Raw genomic sequence first — 10,174 nt, 5'->3', positions numbered from 1 at the left:
TGAGCTAAGTCTTGCCTCTAAGACAAAAGTTGTAGAACACCCCATAAATGTTGTTATAACGTGGTAGTGTCAACTCTTACCCGTAGGGCATAATTTATAGTTTGAAAGTCTTTGAGCTAAGTCTTGCCTCTATGGCAAGAGTTGTCGAACATCTCATAAATAAAGACACAATGTAGTAGTGTCAACTCTTGCTCGTGGGGTATAACTTTTAGTTTAAAAGTCCTTGAGCTAAGTCTTGCCTCTAAGGCAATAGTTGTAGAACATCTCATAAATAAAAACATAACATGGTACAGTCGACTCTTACTCGTGGAGCATAATTTTTAGTTTGAAAGACCTGGAGCTAATTAAGTCTTGCCTCTAAGGCAATAGTTGTAGAACATCTCATAAATGAAAACATAACATGGTAAAGTCAACTCTTTCCCGTGGGGCATAATTTGTGGTTTGAAAGTCCTTGAGCCAAGTCTTGCCTCTAATGCAATAGTTGTAGAACATCTCAAAAATTAAAATATAATGTGGTAGAGTTAAATCTTGCCTGTAGGGCATAATTTGTTGTTTAAAAGTCCTTGAGTCAAGTCTTACCTCTAAGGCAAGAGTTGTAGAATATCTCATAAATGAAAACATAATGTGGTAGAGTCAACCCTTGCCCGTGGAGCATAATTTGTTGTTTGAAAGTCCTTGAGCTAAGTTTTGTCTCTAAGACAATAGTTGTAGAACAGCTCATAAATGAAAACATAACGTGGTAGAGTCAACTTTTTTCCGTGGGGCATAATTTGTTGTTTGAAAGTCCTTGAGCTAAGTTTTGCCTCTAAGACAATAGTTGTAGAACAGCTCATAAATGAAAACATAACGTGGTAGACTCAACTCTTACCCGTGGGGTATAATTTATTGTTTAAAAGTCCTTGAGCTAAGTCTTGCCTCTAAGACAATAGTTGTAGAACAGCTCATAAATGAAAACATAACGTGGTAGAGTCAACTCTTACCCGTGGGGTATAATTTATTGTTTAAAAGTCTTTGAGCTAAGTCTTGCCTCTAAGGTAATAGTTGTAGAACATCTCATAGATGAAAATATAACGTGGTAGAATCAACTCTTGTCCGTGGGGTATAATTTGGTGTTTGAAAGTCCCTAAGCTAAGTCTTTCCTCTGAAGTAAGAGTTATAAAACATCTCATAAATCAAAATATAATGTGGCAGTGTCTACTCTTGCCCATGAAACACAACTTGTTATTTGAAAGCCACAAGTTTTGCCTCTACAATGTAGTAGTGTCAATTCTTGCTCATAAAATGTAGCTTATTGTTCGAAAGTCGTAAGTCTTGCCTTTATAATGTGATAGTGTCAACTCTTGCTCATGAGATGTAACTTGAATGGAAGAAATTGAAGAAAAGAACAAAAATAATAAAACGTTGTGAAAAAAAAAGAAAATAAAGTACAATATTAAAAAAAACAAAAATCAAAGAAAATGTAGAAGTTGAGAGAATAGGAACAAAATAAAGGTTGGATAAAAAAAAAGAATAAAAATAAAGGTACAGAAAAATTTAAAAAGAAAAATAAAAAAAAAATTCTTTTTATAAAAGTAGGCGTTGAAAGGTGTAAAGGAAAAAAAATAAGGGTTGAGAAAAATTAAAAAGATTAAAAAAAAGGAAAGAAAAAATAAAAAAGAAAAATAATATAAAAGAAAAAAGAAAAAAAAGAAGTTGAGAAGAAAAAAGGAAAAAGTAAGGGTTGAGAAAATTAAAAATAAAAAAATAAGAGAAAAAATAATGATCAAAGTAAAATTAAAAAGAAAAAAAATAAAAGTTGAAAGATATAATATGGAGTTGTTATCTAATATGAGAATATTTATGTAATTACTCCATTGATCAGGGGCAATTTTGTCCAAAAAAATATTAGTTAATAGGTAAAGATTGTTTTAAGAAAACTTTTTTATTTGAGGCTAAAATTTAAAAGTCACCCCAATTTGAATCTATTTTTGAAATTCGCCCCACCAAACCCCCCTCTTACCCATCCCGTTTACTCTTTTCCCTCGTATGTGTACAACTCCACAAAAAACTTATTCAACAACTTCAGCCAACGATACCAGCTTCAACGTGCACAACAACATGATACCAACAACAACAATTTCAACGCAGTAAACAACAACCAACAACAACTCCAGCGAACAACTCCAAACTACAACAACATCGAACCCGATTCCAATGACCCAAACCAACATCGTCAACTCGACCCAGCGTGAACACCAAAAATTCAACCAAGCAAACCTCTCTCTCCATCTTATCTCTGCATTTTGCAGACCTAGAGTCATCTTTTCTAACTTTTTTGCTCAAGATTATGTGTTTCCAAACTCAAAATCTAATCTAAATCAGAAGATGTCTATTCAAATCCGAAATTTAGGGATATGTTTTTCTATTTTTAAAAATGGAAAATAAATATCTTCCCCTATAAATAGGGATTGAGGGAAAGAAGGAAGGGAGGGAATTCAATTGGGAAAAAATTGAGGATTTTGGAGGAGCATTCTTCTAATCCCATGTAACCAAAGGATTCAAGAAGAAACTCTATCGAAAAATTGATTCCGACAAAAAAATAAGTCCTGACGAGTCAAAATTGACATTAGAAGTCTGTCGTCAAGGCCTGTCGCCCCAGTTCCTACCCGGAAACAGGTGATAAACTTATTTTTTCGCCCCCTTTCTTTTGTTATTTAACCATTATTATGTGAAACCTTGTTGCTGGAGGTGAAAATATGTTGTTACTTATCTATTCATGTTAGGAATTTGTAGAATATTTTGATTGCTTTTCCTTTTGGTGGAAATTTAGGGATTGAGGGTTAAAGTTGTTCATGCGGAAATGTTTGAGACGAACTTACTTATTTTTCCGAATGTGAATAAATTTCTGGTGTGCCTAATCTTTGATTTGATAATCTCTGTAAAAAGTAGCTAATCTGGATGATAGAATTTGTTGTTTGATGCTTGTTGGACAGTGAATGTATTGGCTTTTGTTGTTTGAATAAGTTGTTATGCCGTGGATTCCTTAATGAAGCCAGGGAATTATTCTACAGCCCCGATGCCATTCGACATCCCTTTTCCTTCATATTTTTACTTAAAAACCATATTCTTCTCAACATATCGTATAGTAACATCAAGAATTTGTGTGGGATTTATATGAATTCTTTATCAACTAGTGAGCATGTACCGGTTTAGTTTGAAAAGATCCAACTTGAATCGACAAATCAGAAAGGGGTTTTGATTACTTTTAAAGTGTTTTCGTCATTTTAGATTCTCATTTTTCAAATGTTATTTTTCTTATATACATATATAGTTTCCGTCCTTTCCAGTAAAAGTGGGTTATGTTTGGGCATTTGAGATAGTTTCAGTATCTTCCCTTGATCTAATATGCTAGAAGCCGTGATGCATGTTGTTACAATTTTCAGCTTTATACATTTTACACCCTCTCTTTCTTTTACTTGAACTATCGTTTGGGAAATTGGTGTTAAACGGATGACTAGTACATGTTTTGATGCCTTATTTGTCTGATTATTGGCTAAAATATCAAGACCCTTTGATTCACCTATTCAACAATATTTTTGCGAGATTTCTTATTAATCGGATTATTCCGTATATGTTTTTAATATACTCTCCCTCTCTTTTAATTTGAAAATATGTAACATAGAATTATCTAATGGTATGTCACATGTCTCACGCAACAATAATTTATAGTGAGACGAAAATTGGATAATTATAATTAAATCTAACTGTAACAAGAACCAGGAAGGAAAAGAGGAAAGAAAATGTTATGATCTCTAAAATATGTAATATCTATTTCCACTTAGAGTAAGGTTGAATAGAATAACCAATTTGTTCATCAAGATATATTACTAACAGAAACAAAAATTGGAATGTCAAAGCAACAGTGGGCCCCAATAAGGTAGTTTGTTGACGCTTTCAACCTCCAAATGCTCTTGCTAAAAAAAGAGGCCCGTACCTCCTCCACTGCTCTTCCTGCGTCAAGAAAGAGGAACATATAGAACCTTTTCTTTTACCTAAACTGTTTGTGTAAAAATACTAGTGATGATTTTCTTTGCAAGTAATTTTGCTGCTTGTAGTAAATTATGGCTTAGCTTCCTGGTTTTGAACCGTATGATATGATAGTCTATTGGTAAAATTAAGATAAAGTGTTCTTTTGATTTATCACGTATATGTTTTACTATAAATATAGCTTAAGTTGTATGCTTATCCATTATCTTTTATTGATGCATGTGATATGACTCCGAGTCCATTGGACTCCTTTCCCTTGCATATCCGTCGAGTCAAACCCCATGCCAAAATTTCAAAATGAACCAAAGGACAAGAAACAAGGCTGGTATACACTTGTGTACAACTGATATACGTTGGAAGCAGCAGCTGCGCACTATTACACCATATACAATAAAAAATGGAGGGAAAATAAGCATGTTTTCACGCTGATATACACTGTATATGCAGCGATATACAGTAAAATATACAGTAAAACGTGAAGAACATTGGGACTGATATACATGTGATATACGTCCTGGAAATGGATCCAAAGTTCATAAAAAATTGCACTCCAAGGCTGGACAGATCAAATGGGCCAAAAGCCCAATCCAAACTTCTATTATTTGTATAAATAACATAAATACCAACCCTATTGGAAGTAATTACACTCTCTCCCACTTTTTTAATTATTTTACTCTCTCTCCCTATTAATATACATAACATAGCCGAAATATACATAGCATTCTATGTATATGTTGGGATTTTTGTAATATGTTTAGGGAGTTGGGATTCTATAAAAATCAAGAGATTATTTTGAAAGATTTTCTTGAATTTTTAAAATAGTTTTAAAAAGGTCAAAACCATTTTCTTTAAAAAAATCCGAAAATGAATAAAACACCAACTCTAGGGCATAACGAGACAGTTGGGTGAAATTTTGTGCATACGCTTTGACACATATCTTACCTTTCTTTAGATTCAAAAACTTCTCATTCTTAGCTTCCCTTAACTCCCAAATAAAGAAGTGGTCAAGGAAAGCGTCAGAAAACTCTTCCCACACTGCTGGTTCTATATTTTAACATCTCAACTTCTCTTAATTATCATACCACTGATAAGACACGCCTTTCAACTGATAGGCTGTAAATTCTACCCTCTCTCTATCACTAGTATTCATGACTAAATTATTTTTCATCTTTTCCACAAATTCTTAATGATATTCCTCTACATTGGAACCTGTAAAATTCGAGGGATTCAACCTCATGAATTTGCTAACCTGAGTGACATTAGATGAGCCACAAAACCAATATTACCAAACTAGTGGGACCGCGATGCCACAAGTTGAGCAAGCACATGAATGGACAGATAGAACTCAACATTTGAGACCTCTCTATGTGGAGACTGAGTACATTTAATGCCAGTCCTAGGTACCTAAAGAGGACTGGTTAGAGCTGGTAGAACATTAGGAGGAGAAGTGAAATCAAGAGTACGAGCTCTATACCGAGTCTTCATCCCATGAGTAGGGCGAACCTCCTCAGTATTTTCCTAGTAGGGGTAGAAGATTCAGCTGTGTTTCTCTGAACATTAGATCTTCGTGGAGGTATGATCTAAATTGCTAAAACCCAAAAGTTAGGAGAATTCTATTGCAACTAGGCTCTCGAGCAAGAACTAGAACATGAAGAGTATGAAACATTCCTAAATGCCTCGTAGCCTCTCCCTTATAAGTGTGGCGTGCTATACACCCATAAAAGGGACTTTACTCGACACAACTTTGTAGACTCCCTGGGACCCTAAATCTTGTGTTGATATCAAACTTCTCACAACCCAAGACGAGGCCCTAGCCATAATGGTCATCCCAAACTACAAAGACCCGAGAAGGCCCCTTAGCATTCTATCAAAAACATAATTCATACAAATTGGAAAAAATATAAGGAAACTCAATGAAGTCTAAAAAACAAGATTTAACTCGACAACATAACAAAACACCTGTCTAATCCAGTCTACAAAGCCTCTACTAATGAATAATGTCTAGGCCGGGACAAGGCCCTGGTAGAATCATAAAACTGAATATCTAAATTGAATGCCTTGTGAAAGATGGACGACTTACCAAATCTGACGCTTTAGGAGATTCTAATGCTGGACCACATGACTGCACCTCGAAACCTATATTATGAGATAATGTAGCTGCCTTAGGACTATCAATACTTGAAATGTATTGGCATGTATAGTGAAAATGTTGTACAATTCATAATATGGGGTTACAAAATATCGTGACAATATGTAGACTTAGGTTTCAATTCAAAAGCTGATTTCTAAGACTTAATTTTGATTCCTATAATTTTGAGCTCGGGGTCGTACTCGACATGGTCTAAAAAAATCCACAGGCTATAAAGGGTCCGACTTTGACTTGTTGGTCAATCCTCCAATTTAAGTATCCCGCAAATCTTGGAGTGTCTGAGTCTGGTAGACTAATCATAAAGCAAGTATACAATGATTAGCTATACTCAGGACAGAGTCATTCCCGTATTGGCAAAATACAATTTTGGGCTATGGACCTTTCAGACCCATGCCTCGGTTAGCACCTAACTCTCTTTAAGGTCATATTTTAGCCATTTTAAAAACATGAATCTTTCTTAAAATATAGTCTGTAGTCTGAAGGGAAATTGTCTGATTTGGTATCGTCATACCAAGACTTGCAACTCTCATATGCCATATTTCATATTCTATTTAATCTCTTACATGTCATGAATCATTAACCACCATAAGGTATTTCAAAAGTCATATAGTAAAGCTCTTTAAGTCAATATGATGGTTTAGGTAAAAATAGTTCTCATTCATGAATCTTTTAAATGCTTTAGGACAAAAGTCACCCTTTTTAGTTGTATGCAAATAACCACCATAGAAAAGAACAAGCAATATCAACACGAGTAATACTCTTCAAAAACCATTCACATGAATAATTAAGTAAAGGAAACCATTTACAACCTCATTCATTTCATCAATCACAATATTTATATACACACACACACTTGACAAAATTACATAATTGAGGCATAAGTGCAAATCTAAAAACATATTCTTGTAGTAAAATGGAATCCCATAATTTAAACACTAAAAGGAGTTTGTAAGATTTTAAATTAAAACCCCATGGATTTAGGTTGTTCTACATAACTTTGATAGAAAGAAATTGAACAAAAGTTAACCTTGAGGCTTTTCTACACATCTTGCAAATTTCTTGACTCAGATAAGGGAGAAAAGAATGTTCTAATGTTGATTTAGGGTCAATCCTAATTAGGAAAAATTTAATAGAATATTAGGGGATGATTTTAGGTGTATAAGTACCAAAATAATCCAATAAACACGTAAAAATTTTGGAAAACCATCGGGCAAATAGGAGGCGAGGGTGGATTGCGTTGCTGGTGGCCCCCTTGCGTCACAGGGCCCTCCGCGTGGGTGAGGTAGTGGCCTCCCGCAGCGCAGGCTCCCCCTCGCAACGCATGTCCTATATTCTTGCCTAAAATTGTCCGCAACACTTTTGAACACGTCGTAAAGTGATTTATACTTAATCTAGGGGTCACGTAGGCTCATTCTTAGCTCTATTTGTGTGTCAAGACACTCAAAGTGTTACACGCTATCCTCCATCTTTTAAAAGAGTAATACGTTGAAAATAACAAGGAGAAAATCACAAATGGTTATCTACTCAATTTGTACTTAATAACTTTCACAAATAGTTCATTTGAGACTTTCATCAAACACATTGGGGATAGAACAAATATAGCGTCAAAATGGAGAAAAACTGTTCCAAAGTATGATAATATCTAAAATTTTATTTTTAAAAAAAATATTGCAATATGTATTTTATGTATATATTCCTTAGAATTGATCTAATACTATTTTCTGACTCTCATTGCCCTAAATAAGACTGAATAGTGCAGTATGTTAATTGTTGAGTTATTTACCTAGAAACAAGAATTAATTTTCACTAAATCTTAGATTAGCCTCTAGGCATGGACTTTTAGTAAAAGGGAAAGTACTAGCCAATTGGGCTAGATCTTATCTTATTAATCCCTCACAAGTATACAAGAAATATGATATAAACATAATATTTATAGCACACCTAGTAATGATATACAAATAATGATATTACTTTGAAATAAGAAATGGTCCTATCAAGTAGTTTTGTTTCAAAGTAACTTGATGATCTTGCTCTTTGTTTTGCAGAACAATTAAATAAATTTCACCCTTCTTAGCATATGGTCATGTTAGGAGGTTGCACCCTTCTTGGCAAGTTGCCTCAAACAAAGGGCTCTTGGAGCAATATCAAATCTGTTAGAGTCAATACACCTACATATCTTGCTTTTACTGTTACATTAGGAGTAACTTCACGTATTGCTTGACGTAAAACAAATAGTGGATTCTTCTTTGATGGTCTAGGCAGATGCCCGGGTGATATATCCCGCTGCTCTTGAATAATTTCGAGCAACAGATCTTTATCCTTATCCGTACCCTTCCTATATTAGATTTGTAATAAGCATATAAAGCATAGCAGCTAACTGCAACAACAATTATATTCCAACACAATCAGATTAATTTTATTTTAGAAAGCACTAAACAATTAACCAGTTCTCTCTATGCATATAGATATATTGAACATCAGACCCTTAGCATGATTATGAAACTGAAGATAACACGCTTGGAATCAAGTTACACAATAAAGTCTGATAGCATTTCTCAGAACACTAACCATATGCATCAAGGTCTTAAGAAGATAGACTTCTTGCAATCGCGCTCTTTGTAGTATGTGCTTGCTACCTAAAACTGGGGCAACTTCACCTCATTTATTTATTCGAGTTGGTCAACCAAAGTTAATGAACTTAAAGCTGCCACCTGCTGGAAAGAAACTATGTTAGAACATATTAGTGATGAAAATGAGAGTATCCAACTTTGAAAAAGAATTAACCTTCAGGAAAGGAGCTAGATAAAAATAAGAGTATCCAATATTGGAAAAGAATTAACCTTCAGGAAAGGTGATATTCTTAGGACCTCATTACCCTGGACTCATTCAATTCCCATCAATTGATGTATTAATAGACGCAAGAGGATTTTTAATGACAAAAGTTTAAGATGATCATTTATTGATCAAAGTGACTGAGAAATAACATACTGGGAAAGAAAGAAACTTTTAATAGGGACAACAAATGATTCTGGGAAAGAAAGAAACTTTTATTATTTATGCTTCAAGATTACAAGTTCTTTAGACATATGTACGATATTCTGTATCTAAATGTTAGTATTAATATGGATGACTATTGTATGACGTACCGATGAATTGTTTGTTTCCTCCTCTCTTTTATCAATTTTACCCTTTTTCCATGATTGTACTTTCCAAAGTAGCTTTTATGCCCTCCCTTTCTAGTTCTCAAGGTCTGAAGCATAAAACTTTATCAAGTCGAAGAAGTAGATTACAAGAAGCCGAAGAAAAAAATATAAAAAGTCATAGAAGGAAACAATATTGATTTACAATAAACAAAAAAGAAGAAGAGTAGCTTATAAGATAAAGAAGAAAACATTATGGATTTTATGAGAATTTTAATATTATCTGTATAATATTTTAGTGTCTCTTTTTGCTGCCTTGTCTTTTCCTCTTATGTTAGTGGATGTTTTGGCATTAAGTGGCCTAGTGTGGTGTGAATGTATTGCGATTTACTAGAACATTAATGTTTGGCAGGAAGAATAACATTACTCCATCAGTTGCACATCCAATTTGTGCCATTAACTACTATCCTTGCACGTTTGAAGTAGGCATGTAATTGTTGCATTCACTTCTAACCTTTCATTGCCACAACGTGCAACAGTTTTACTCCCACTTTACTTCCATGTGTTTTATGGCATTTAGTTTTATGAGTTAGTGGTAAGAATATTGACATAAGCTTCTTGTAACTCATATAACTTCTATCACTATTCTTTTCATTACTCTTGTAACTTAAAGACCTTTGATCTTCCTCCTTTACTATTATCATTCATTCTTTTGAAGGCTTCCTCTCCTATAAATAGAGGTGGTTTGACATATTTTTCAAGTACAAGATAATATAGGGTTCACAAAAGTTAGTAAAAATGACAGTTTATTAGTTGAAGAGAGGTATTCTTTTTGTGGAGCTTTGAACTCAACTCTTAT

General features: G+C 34.0%; 1 long non-coding RNA gene across 2 annotated transcripts; it reads right to left on the bottom strand.

Annotated features, from left to right (window-relative positions):
- Positions 1 to 3,342: 3,342 nt before the first annotated feature.
- On the bottom strand, positions 3,343 to 9,511 carry LOC124885501. Of its 2 annotated transcripts, none has more exons than XR_007042612.1 (4): positions 9,322 to 9,511; positions 8,744 to 8,889; positions 6,107 to 6,162; positions 3,343 to 3,990 (listed from the first exon to the last, which is right to left on the bottom strand). It is a non-coding gene; the product is annotated as an uncharacterized LOC124885501 (long non-coding RNA). The 2 variants fall into 2 exon arrangements; XR_007042611.1 differs by having other exon boundaries at positions 8,744 to 8,886.
- Positions 9,512 to 10,174: the final 663 nt, after the last annotated feature.

Source organism: Capsicum annuum, chromosome 7 (genome assembly GCF_002878395.1).
Source record: "Capsicum annuum cultivar UCD-10X-F1 chromosome 7, UCD10Xv1.1, whole genome shotgun sequence".
NCBI lineage: Eukaryota > Viridiplantae > Streptophyta > Magnoliopsida > Solanales > Solanaceae > Capsicum > Capsicum annuum.
This window is presented reverse-complemented; position numbering and strand designations above follow the sequence as displayed.